Source organism: Ambystoma mexicanum, chromosome 6p (genome assembly GCF_040938575.1).
Source record: "Ambystoma mexicanum isolate Mex_15411 chromosome 6p, UKY_AmexF1_1, whole genome shotgun sequence".
Lineage (NCBI taxonomy): Eukaryota > Metazoa > Chordata > Amphibia > Caudata > Ambystomatidae > Ambystoma > Ambystoma mexicanum.
In genome coordinates this window covers 739810053-739823024 of record NC_090935.1, presented here as the reverse complement: position 1 = coordinate 739823024, position 12972 = coordinate 739810053, and the positions used below count along the sequence as shown (strand labels likewise).

Here is a 12972-nt window from a genome sequence, read left to right as displayed (position 1 = left end):
TCTCAAACTTTAAGCGTTCCTACATGTTGGCCTCTCGATATTTAGTGCCACACATGCATTATTAGTGACCCATGGGACTTCGCATCACAGTACACAGGTCTCACACTAGGGCCGTAGCACGGCCGACATCAGACTGCACAGCAAGACCCTGAAGGTTTACGATGCTCAAACCTACAGAAGATAGTCCCTATGGGTTGAATTTCAGATGCAGTTAAACTGCCATTTGTTATCAAAACCTTTGAACCACATAGGTCACACATACTTTGCCACAAGTAATTTACACTTTTGTCCGCTCATTTATTAGACGCTTGTTAGGCTGTTCCTCCATTTTCCAGCCTTGTTTTTATAGTCAATTTGTATTGCTTTTATGCCTTTGAACATTTACTATCTTATATAGGGCCTCATCACAAGTTAGGCGGTATCCTGGCAGTAAATGCACCTGGATACCGCCCAAAGCTATTAGCGTTACTGCATAGTGTTACTGCACCAGATCGCGAGTTGGGATGGCACTGTTAATCCCCATTTATTCTGAGTTCGTAGGACTCTATTGGGCTTTTCAGCACTATTACCACCGGCAGTAATAGCGCCAGAAAAGAGAGGTTTTAACCTCCAGCAAAAAGATGGAGGTAAACCTCCCACTTTCTGCCCAAACTCGGAATTGGTGGAGCGGTAATAGCATTACCACCGATTCTTACCACTGCGCCCAACCCGTGATGAGACCCATAGTCTTGTTGCTCTGGTTATTACACTCACGCACGGAGTAGATTGCATCTCATCAGATCATGTTTGGGAGCATTGCGTGCATCACCAGACAGCACCGTATTACCTAAAAGACTGTTTGGGCATTTAGTAATTTGGCGGGTCTTGTTGCCAATTACTTGCCACTTCATACTATGGACCAAGTTCTGTTCTTCTGCCAACGCCATACATTATTTCAACAATGAAAAAATAGAAACACCATACTAGGTGGTAAATAAAATTGCCTTGCACAGAATTAATAAGAAAAGTCTGGACAATATACTGCGGAAATCTTACATTTTAGGTAAAGCAAATTCTAGATAGAAAAGATTATTTTCACTCCAAAAACGTCTCCTCACCTGATTTGCGTCTTACTTAATGCCAGTCAGCTTTTGCAAATGCCATTGCAGACTCGATTATCTTAAGAAAACAAAGCATTCTGTTTGAAGGTATTGGCTTAACCAACTGAGTGGAGGGGTTGCACCAATTTCTTAACATCTTGTCCTCTCGATGCTTCACTTCCTAGACTGAAATGATAACAGATGCTGATATTGTTATGCTACTGCAACTCTGGTGCCCCAAATCTATTTTGACGATCTCTGCCAATTTCTAGACTTTAAGTACTTGATATAAAACATCTCATGATGATGGAAGACTTCAATATCTGGGCCGATTGGTCAGGAAATGCTGATGGAATAAACTACTTCCTCGTGACCTTATCTCACTGGTTAACACAACCTTTCATATTAAAAATCAGCGTAGACCGTCCAGGGTTGTGGGTTTGCAATTTGAAGCCACTTTACCTGTTACTTGGACCAATCATTCTATCAGGCTTTTCCAGATTGTGAAGGCTAACCATCTTAATGTGAAAGTCTGCCTGGCATGGGAGTAAACCAGGTAACAGTTGATAAAGTGCTGAACTGTGGTCCTAACAAAGACAATTCATGTTGTTTGTGGTGCTGAAGGAATAACTCTATAAACCTGCTGTGGAGGAGTTACATTTCCTCAGAGGTATTCAGTTGTGACAAATCATCCTGACAATCATTGGTGCTAAACCAACCTGACAAAGACAGTCATTGCTGCTTATGTTAAGAAGACAAATCTGAGGCTCATTCTTATTCAGCGATGAGAAAGAACATTCTATTTACTTTGGTATATCATGGAAGTGACAGAACTTTATGTTGTGAAGTTGAAATTGTCAAGAGCTGTGTTGGAACGTCCGAATCGGGATTTCCTTATTTCTTTTTGAACTGTGGGACAGAATCCTGCTTAAATTCTGCGGACAGGGAAATTCACCCAGATTATAAGAAGGGATAGTAGACATATTATGACTTCAATTGTTATATTATATTTTGTTGAATTGAACTGCCATGCATTTCGTTATTGCTGTGTTGAATGTATAAGTGTGAGGAACAGATAACCTTTGTTAGAGTGTTTCCTTTAGTTTATTTTAGGCAGAGAAATTCCTGTCAGGGTAGGGTGAGTGAGGAGTTTAGTGAACCTTTTTATTTCATAAAATGGATAATATTTAAAACCTTTTACAATGTTGTTCGCATCACATTTCAGACTTCTCACGGCAATACCAATAATAATTTGATCAACAAATAAAATAAATATTCCAGACTTTTTTACCCTCAACTCAAATTGTCCAAAACAAGGCGACCAAAAGAAAGAAATCAAATGAAGGAAAATTGGTTAGCTTTAAATGAAGTTCTCTGCATGTACAAAATGTCATTCATTGAGGCAAAAGAGTAGATGCATAAACTAATATTTTGTAGGCTGATAAACAGAGAGCTTTATTAGGTTATTCACTGATTTTTAAATCCATCATGTATCTATGGTATTAGACCGCTGTGAGACTTTAAACAAATTGTTTATCTCCAAGGTAATGATATTCAGAAATAAAATCAGGAATAATAAGCAGTTTAAATTCTACACAAGACCCACTATCTAGAACTCTCCCGTTTAATTTTCATCTTGTATCCAGGGAAGACTAAGTCCTGAAAACATTTCCTCCCATTTGAAGCCGTGAAGATGCCCTCCATGCTTTGGCAGGAAAGGAGCATAAAAGATTCAATTGCTCTCTTATTGACACCTGGCAAGTCACCATCCAAACCAAAAGAGTGAGTGATGTCACCACTATTAAAAATAAATACCAATCCCTAGATCCAGGCACTCTTACATTTTATCGACCCATTTCTGGAACATTATCCCCAGCTAAGGTCTTCTAGACTGATTACTGCACAGTTTCTGAATTTTGTAGACAAAGCATTCTGAATACCTTTGGTCTCAGCATAGAAAAAACATCTTCTCAAACAATAGAGGGCATCTCTCTCCTAGTAATGCTGGATCTGTTTGAGGGATTTGATTCTGCAGACCTTATACAATGTTGGTGACCAGTCTTTTCTCCAATGGCTAGATCTGGCCTCAGAACGTGATCTTGCCACTCACAAGCTGTTAGGTAGACATAATGAAATCTTGGTGAGTAAGAAATGTTATTAGAGAGATAATGAAATCTTGGTGAGTAAGAAATGGTGTGCTGGTGGACCGCTGAGGAAGCAAGTGATGTTTTATTCCTGGTTAGTAGCTTGCAATTTGAAATTCTTTCCCCTAGGTTAGGTATCAGAAAATGCTGTTACTGATTTGGTCTTTCTTAGAGCAATCACTCAAAATGTGAGACATTGGGACCTCTGCTCTCTGCCCCTGCAATGATCCACTGAGGAATGCAACTGCGTTCCTCTCTATCAGACCTACTTTTTGCCATTTATATTCGTCTGTTGATGAACATTTGTACTAAAGAGCATCTCTGTGCTGATGACACAAATGTCTAACTCAAGGTGAGCGAAGCTGGGGAAAATTTCACTCAAGTCTCAGATTGTATGGAAGACTTTGGATCTTGGATGCTTGAGAACGGGCTGAAGCTCAATGAATCCAAGACCAAGTTCATGCCTATTGGCTCATGTCATTCACTTGACAATGCTAAAACCTGTCCTTTTCAATCTAGGCCCTTTGACTTGCAAACTTGTAATGCTGAGAACGTTAAAAAGAGTCAAACTTTTAGGATACATTATGAGGCTTAAATAACAAAATGAGAGTGGTCAGAAGGCCTTTTAGGCCGACAACTTAGATGTGTCCCTTCCTCTGGAGTACATGCAATTAATGCTCCAGTGTATTGGCCCACGTAGATTGCTCTGGCTGGAGCGGTAACATACCCGTATTGTTGCTAGGGTCTGAACGAAAAACTGCATCCCCCACTGCCCCTCAATATCAGCAGAGGTACCAGACAGAGGTACTCATTGTCCCCTAGCTTCAGTATGCATGGATTATGGAACCATTTACTTGTTGTGAGGAACCTGAGGGCGTCCTCACATTTCCTCCCCTTGAGTCCTCTGCTAAATTGGTTAATGAAGGTCCATCGTTCATGGTTCCCAACCTCAAGGGTGGTAAAATGAGGGAGTATCACAGGGGCGGATGGTCCTTGGGAATTGGAAGCCCTTAGATGAGTCACAGTATTCCACATTTAACTTTCGGGAAGGAACCCCTATTGCAGAGGCTGCTATGGGATATTGTTCCTCATTTCCCATTGACTCTGAGAATGATAAAAGATTATCAACCCAGACATACTAAAAAGAGGAAAAGGATGAAGAATGGGGGTGCCTTTCAGGCAAGACATGGTATCCCCCTTATCCTAATGTCAACCAACCTAGACCTCCCCCGACCTTTATGGGTTATTGGATGTCAACTCCTCTTCTTTCCTCTCTTGGTATACCCAACAGTACTGAGACAAGAAAGAGGCAACATAGTAATTAATATCACACACTATCCCCACTCTAGTACTGAGACGAGGAAGAAGCAGCTAAGAGTAATGAACACCAGTCACTTTCATAACTTAAGTATTGGGACGAAGAAGATGCAGGAAAGGTATGACGGTCAGGCATGGCCTCTTATTCAGAGTCAGGCAGAATTGAATGATGGAATACACCTGCAGCCCATTATAGGACCACAGGTGTATAAAAGACAAAGCCATGAGGGAGGAAGAGAGAGTGAGAGAGAGACAGACCTGGGGAACTTGGAAAGAGATTGCCGTAAAACCCAGGGAATCCAGAGGCAGCTGTGGTGGGACCTGAGGAACAGACGGGGCACCAGCCACAATCCTCAAACCAGGGGAAGCCTCCTGGATTCAGAATCAAGTCTCTCATGTGATGTTCGAGCAAAAGGAGCTGCAGCGAGGCACGAACACCAAGGAGGCTGTACCTGGTCTTGTAGAGGCATTGAAGCCGCCTATGTCGACTGAGCTCCTATCACCACGTGAGCAGCGCTCGCGGAATCAGCAACCAGAAGGAGGAAGGAAAGCAGCAAGGACCGCCGGAAGATGCCTACAACCAGCGAGTGCTGGGGAAGTTACCCAGAGAATGGGGCGCTCCAGGCGGGCTGCAGAGGTTAGAAACAGTGCTGATGCAGTAAATACTGCAGTTATGAATGAAACTAAGAGTCGGATGAATGAATAGAAAGACAAGTGGTGTCAAAACCAGCAAAACTGCTAATATTGAATACTGAACTGAATGAAAATAACAAATTTGCTAACATTAAGCCGATGTTTAATCATGTACTGAAGAAAATAAGAAGCTAAAAGTGAATGAAGAACTGCAGCGTTGAAATCAAGTCTGAGAAACTGTGTGACTTTGAAGCTGCCTTTGAGAAACCACTTGTTTGTTGAATATTGAAATGCTCAGAGGCAACTCAAGATTCCTGGCTGCATGACCTGTAATGGCCAGACCGTGTGGTCCAACAACTGCGCTGAGACCAGAGAAACCCTAATCGACCTGCTAAAAAGAGAACTCAAGGTTCCTGGTTGCATGACCTGTAACAGGTGGAACATGTAGACCGACAAGTGCGCCAAGTCCAGAGAACCCGTACATGCTAACAAGGAAACCTACTTTTCTGTCAAGAGGAAAACTACTATTGATGGGTATAAGGCTTGGGGAAGAGAAACCTGATCTGTGAAGAATTGCTGGAACATAGCTCAAAGACAAAGCTTCAAGATAATTTCTTTTGCAACATCATTTTATATTTAACTTGGGGATGGGCATCCTGACAATTAAAAGGTGTGGAACTATATTACCTTAAACCCAAGAGAAGGTAATTTGAACACTGTGGTGAACTTGTTAATATTTGGGAAAGAGAAGCTGAAGAATAATCATGAGCTGAAAATAGCTCAGAAACGTATTTTTAGAACACTGTTTACATTTATGGTTGACATCCCTACACATTGTTTTGATGTTAGTTGTGAGGGCAAGCATAGGTTTCGGACACAGACAGACTTAAGCTGAAATTACTGACAGACTATCCTTACTTTCTTTAGGTAGGGAAATCCCACCTTAGCATAGGGCAAGTTAGGCTTTACACCATTCTGACATTTCAGTTAATAAAGGTATTACATTGAATCTGTTGTCTGTGTCTCCTTCCATGCTGCCAACCTCACAATGTAAGCACAGGTAATTGTTCGCTTAAAAGGGCATTCCTGTTGCAGGAATTTATCACATTACAATGTGTTAGAGCAATTGACAGTTTCTGCTATGTTGAGGGCATTTGTGATGATTTCTGGTCACATCCCTAACTGGCAGGAGTCCATATTGTATCTACAGCCTTGCTGTGTTATCACAGGCCTCAGGTGTGTCATTATAGCGGTCAAAGGAATCTTTCAAGTACCTCAGTGTTCCGATTAATATTTGCGAGACCGTGCAGATCAGCTGATTTTTGATGGAAGATCCAGCTGTCCCTTATAGGAACATTTTCAGTGGCTAAAATGGTAACCCATTCCCAGGTGGTTAGATTTAATCCAAATAATGGCCATTACTCTTCCTGTTTCATTGGTTGAGTCTTCGTACAACTTGTTGCTACACTTATTTTGGGAGGGCAGTACCCAAAGTGTTGCTCTATCCCTTTTGAGTGCAGTGGATTAGGTGTGGCACATTCTTTCAATTATTACCGCTCTGCACATCTTCAGCATGTGGCGGCACACTACACATACCCAGAAATATGATTCTCAATATAGTGCACATTTGTGCACTACTGAAAGTGCTGTGGTCAGTCAGTTGCTATTTGCCCTGCCCAGGTTCGGACTGTGCACGGCATCTGGCCTATGCTTGGCCTGAGGGGGTTGGCATCCTTGAGATTTGCTTTGGATATATCTTGGTAGGGTAACTGCATAAACAGTTGTTGCCTGACTCTGGTGGGGGATTGTGGGCTATCAAAGGATGCAATCTGACGGGTGCCTTAAAAAAGTTAAAGGATTAACTTATATGGATATTTGTGCAGAGTGGCGTATTCATAAGGGCCATTGTTTATGTATGCTGCCACATTCGCCATTATCTCTAACACATCTCCCAGTTTTGACGATACACTACCAGAACATGTGGTAGTTGTTGCTGTGAAAGATCTGGGTAATGGTGGTAAAAGAATCACAATGTGGCACCTATCACTCACTCACTCCAAAACTCAAGCGATGCAAGCTTGAAAAGCAATTTCATAGGGCAGGGACTTGGGTATTACTTAAAGCAATGCCAAAACGGGCCATTCTGGGTTGCCAAACTAAAGAAGTGACTACAACTGCTCAGTTTAAGTTGATTCTTTTCAACTTTTTTGCACTGTGTCATCTTGCCCCTGCCAACAGGACACACATTTGGACCATGCAAGTCCACAAGCTGTCCTAGTTCTACCTGTTCCAAGACAGACTTCATACACATGGTATGGGGTTGTGCCACTATTCAAGGCTCGTGGGGATTTCAGGTTGGGACTTTAGTTTGCCTCATTAAGTGTTGCCTGTTGGCTATAATACCTAAGCATAGAAAGGAGGGAGTTAACAACTTAGTTCATTGCTTTGGTTATGTTGATGTTGAGTAGTACTGGGTGAAACTGCGAGGTTCTGCTGTGCGGGGCAGCTGAAAAGAAATTTCACAGATTTCGTTCTGCTAGTCTCTACCATTCCTCTGTTCCCTGTTCGCCCGAAATTGTCGCACTCATCCGTTCTGTACACCCAATGCAAAATTCGCAGAGTCGCATGCCGGCTTCCCTTATCTCTTACAGTGAACACCGAAAAAATAAAAGCATACGTTTAATTTAGACTGTTCCCTCCCGCACTTATGCCATTTTTGTTTTTGACGTGTCGGTTCTCATTTAGCGTTTCATGCAACCCATGCGATTCTGTTTCGTGCGCATGCGCACAATGTCCTATTGATGGCAAAAACAAGCAGTGCATCCACCAACACAACCACCACTTCAAGGACAACCATGATGACCTACACCACAACGACTGGGCTATCAGCAACGACGGACATTGCTTCTGAAAGTGCCTCAGCAAGGAGCCTGCAACGTCCAGTGATGACGACAAGCACGTCACTGAAACACGCTTGTCAGGTCTCTGTTGTTCCTGCTCTATTGGATTGTGGAATCCCAGTAGTGCTGACACAGGGCTGCAAGCCGTTTCTTGGTGGTTCGCTTCAACCGTGCCGATTCTGTGGGTTGCTTCTGGGGTGTGGCACGATGCTGCTTCAAAATCTGTCTACTGGGCTATGTTGAATGAGGAGTGATGCATCAGGCAGAAAGCAAGTCCCCAAAGCCCTGCCAACACTCAGCAGAGCAGATGAGAAGGACAGGACCAATTGGAGCCGGATGCCTATGATCATTTCCCCAGGACTGAGAGCCCGGTGTGAGGCAGTAGTGGTGTTGGCGAGGTGAATATAACATACAACAAAAACACCAAATGTTGACGAATAAAATAATTTATTTCAATGCAAAAACATAAATAAGGAATGATGAATACGTATATGAATAACCGCATTCATATTCATCACCACTGCAACCCATTGTTGCAAACGTTGCTTGCGTTTCCATCTTGAAGGAGGGGTCTGGTGGCAGAAAAGTGGTTTTGGTATGCGTGCCTTGTTCATTTTTAAAAATGTCAATCGCTGAACAGCGTAGACAAGTATGTCCTCTTGCTGGTCATTATCCCCCTGCTGTGACTCATGCCAATTCTGGCCAGACATCTTTCTTTCCTTCCCAGTATATGTGGGGTTCACCTGGAGGCATTGTTTATCTTGCAGATATGCCTCAACAGTCTCTGTGCTCTGGCACAAGGGCTGTCTTCCACAACATGAGGCTAGTCCCCAAAGAGTCCCATACTCGGTAAGTGACAGTAGCATAACATATTGTTGCATCCACCCCCATAGGGAGACCTTCCATCACCCTCTACTGCCCTGGTGAGACCAATGCCTGTGTTGGGGAAGAATTTTTGTACACCCGGCAAGTATGGAGGCAGGCAGCTCTTCAATGAAAGGAACTGACACACACCCTGGCACTGCAGATCCAAAAAAGTAGCACATATGCAGAAGTTATTATTACGAATAGCATCTGCGAGTCTGCCCACAAGCATATCAATATTTTCCTGTTTAGCATCCCCAGTTCCTTGCACTCTGCAACCTTCTGCCATGTGCCCCACTCCACATGTTCTCCAGACTCCTTTCAAAGAGTACAAGGAGTGGCAAAATGTCATGCAGGCCAGCTTCCTCGTGAATCATCCTCACAGTTGCCTCCTCAAACGACCTGATGGTATGGCAAGTGATGTGTGTCCTCGAAGCGAGCCAATGCATGGCCGCAGTCTAGGAGCGGCTGAAGTGTCCACATATATTGCACACAAAATGCAGTAATTCAGAATGGGTGAGGTCTTTTAGGAGCTCTGTCACCACAAGGTTAATGACATGCATAAAACAAGGAATTTGGGTCATTGGAGCCTGGTTCAAGGCAGAATCAATATTGCTACCATTGTCTGCAGTATCACAGCCAACTTTGAGTGTGAACCAAACCTTTCTGCAATAAAGGATTCAGCTTTTGTGCGAATGCCTGAAGCCTTGTGCGACATCTTATCAAAGCTCTGCAAGCAGAGCATAGCATGTTGGCGCAGATTGTTTGAAGCAGTGCTTGCCATTCTTGGGAACCCATCTACATTACTTGATTGTGGATTAACAAAAGGAGACCCAGTATGCAGTTACAGTCATGTAGTCAGTGCTCTGCGCACTAGTCCACCTGTCAATGGTGAGGCGAACCTTCTCTCCCACCCACACTTGCAGTGCCTTGAGCAGCTCTTCCACCAACCTGTTATACAGATCTGGAAAAGCAAACCTGGAGAAATAATTGTTATCTTCCACCTTGGCACTGCGCATGCCATCTGTTTGATTTTTTAACGCATGGTTCTCTACAAAGGACACAGCAGCATATCAACAGCAAGCATCTTATCTTTTATGTGTGAGCCTCAAGTTGCTGTGCAATAGGATTTTTACGGTCCTAATTAATGAGTTTGTTTCTCGAGAGACTGGCGCATTTTGCCTGCAGTGTGTTCTTCTAGTGGCACTGCATGACGGTTGGTCCTCTGGTTGAGGCCCATCAGTGGTACTGCTCCTCCTCTGGCCTTCTTTGCTCCATACCCACTTGTGGTGTTTTTACATGTGGGCTATCCGGCCAGATGTGGCACCACCTTTCCCCTGCGCAGCTCCTTTTTGCATAAGGAGCAAACTGCAGTGTTGTTCCTTGCTTTGCCAGCAGTGACGTAAGACCACAATGCAGACTTTTTCTGAGATGTTGTACTGCTGCAATCACTTTCTGGGCATGTGGTTGGTGCCAGTGATATGAGAGTGTAGGCATGCCGCTTCTGCTTAGCGATGTTGTCGGACTCCACACAAATGACTTCCTTGTGTTCTTCAATCATCTTCATCAACCAGACAGTGCGTCTGATTACCGTTTGTGTTTTTTGTGCAGGTTCACCCCACCGGCACTGCCTGCCGCACCACCGCAATCTGTCGTCGCTTTGCATTTCTCATGGAGAATGTCACTGGTGCCACTGCCAGTGACTGTGTTGAACCACAGGAACCCAGAGGAGCATCGACAACTGTGTCGATTATATCAGCCAAAGGAAGTGCGGAAGACATACGGCGTGTGGATTTGGGAATGTTCTCTTATTTGTTCTGGTCCTGTGAAAAAGCAATATACACAGCCCATTAGAAGTCGAACACCACCAGCGAAATGCAAGCCCCCACAATGCATGAGCGACACACAAGTTGACCTCACCCCGCCAACCAACACAAGTCCCTAATGAAAGAGTGGGTATTTTGGGGCATGTGGAAGCCCGATGAGACGCAACAGCCAAGTACAAGTCCCCACATGCATGAGCGATACACAAGTTGACACGGTCATGCTTGCTTGTTAAAAATACAAGGAGTTGGCACAGTAGCAGAAGCAGGTCCTGGTCGTTTTGACATGGTTGCTGGTCAGTGGTCACAGGGGAAGCCAACTGCTACTGACAACAGAAAAAAAAGCACTCCTCACACTTCTCCTGGAGAGGCTTAGGCTGTTATCTTTCGGCATCAAATGATTGGCCCAGGTTAACACCCATTATTGGCCATCTCCTAATGGTTGATATTAAGGCCAAAAAACAGACCTGCAACGAAAAGACCTGCCCAAATGTTCCAATTCCGCAAGGACGAAACATGGAAAATGAAATGTGTTGCTGTCCTGAGGGAGTGTACACAAGAAAATCCACAAAACAGCTTCCCACATTCACACGTCTAAGGTTTGATAGCCAACAAAAGTCGCCAAGGCATTGTCATGAAATATATTAGACAGAGATGAACTAATTCACATTTTTTAATCAATATATACAAAACGTACAAACATTAAAAGTAGATCACATTAAAACACATCATGGAAAATGGCCTTGTAGGGCTAGTGCAAAGGAGCCCATGATTAGCCAAGCCTGCGGGAGTGGAACATTCTGCTTCGGGGAGCCATGCACGGTTCCAGTCGGCGAAATATACATGGGGCGTGGAAAACGGCACACAAAATTAGCGATGCAGCGAGCGAAACACTTGTCAAAACTGCTCTGCCCGTAAAATTCATATGCCATCGGAACACCGGCACGAACAGGCGCGAATTTCGCACGACAGGCAAACATTTAGCTCAGCACTACTGTTGAGGCACAACACTGGAAAGTTAAAAGAGTTCCCACTTTTGACTGATCGGTGGAAAAGGGAGTTGGTTTAGTGATCCATTGCGGATAATGATTCTTAGAGCAAGGTCCACGCAAGATGGTGCCGATCCGTTTTTTTTTCTGTTTGGGATACCTTCCTTCTTTCTGTTGACTAGCCATCCAGTAAATATCAGGCCTCCTAACTGTATCGCATTGACCGTGGAACTTGCTGGTATAAACTTTTCATTTATTCGATACATTCTGGTCCTTCATTTATGTAAATATATGTATACAAAATTGTGTGTTTTTTGTAATCACAATAGTATATGTAACTATCGGATATCACGGTCCATGGCTACCAACTGTTTCTTATGATAACATTTAGTTGATAGGGGGTTTCAACTGCCCCACATTGTTTTGTATGCCTAGAAATTTCGTTAAAACATAGAAGCATGCCGTAGTGGGGGCCTTGGTCGACTCATGGCCGGATTATGCAAACGCCTTGTCATCTGGATTTTCCAATTACCAACTTCGACAGTTAACATGAGAAATGTCACACTTAGGTCTAGTTTTTCTCATCTCTAACAGGGCGCATCTCTATGCACTTAGATTAGCCTTACACTGTGGCTCCCTGTACACAGTTGGGCGTTTAAGATCACCGTTTAGTTTTTAATTTTCTAGCGTGAACGTAGACTTCTACCTGCATGTTCGATTTTAATGGACTAGCTGCACTAATCAATTGCCGTTAGAAATCCCCAAATCTTGTAGAAAATCCGGTAGGGGGTGAATAGTTTCTGTTGCTGGACCGAAATCGTGTAATGCTCTTCCTATTGAGCTTTGCCAGATCAGTTAGCCCCATTTCGAAAGGCTCTTAATAACTTATTCTGCTCATTTTTCCGCTCTGGTCTTAATGTGCATGGTGGCTTTATAGGGAATTACATGTTGCTTTGCACCATCCATTTCATTATGCCCAATAAACACAACAAGGCTGATTCACATTAGTCCAAGTTAGTGAAGAACATCCATATTTCATTAAGTTCACTCAAATCTTATTCCACTATGTCCACCAAGCACAACAAAGGCCGATTCCATTACGCAGAGGGGTGCACCTGCACTCCCTCCTTGTTGGCTGCCTCTGTGGTCTGAGGCATAGGTGCCAGCAACACAGGCTGTGCATGAGAGGACAAAGTGATGCTTTGACATCAGCAATGGCACTT

At 43.6% G+C, this 12972-nt stretch overlaps 1 protein-coding gene across 2 annotated transcripts in view; it reads right to left on the bottom strand.

Moving 5' to 3' along the window:
* Nucleotides 1–12972, bottom strand: part of POLR3G (RNA polymerase III subunit G) — a 354183-nt gene that overhangs the window by 332868 nt on the left and 8343 nt on the right. Inside the window, exon 1 of one of the 2 annotated variants that reach the window (XM_069627618.1) lies at nt 1098–1267. The exons of the other annotated variant lie outside the window; for it this stretch is intronic. The gene's annotated coding sequence lies outside the window, so the exon portion shown is untranslated. Of the gene's footprint in view, nt 1–1097; nt 1268–12972 lie in introns of those variants that run through there. 2 annotated transcript variants of the gene reach the window in all.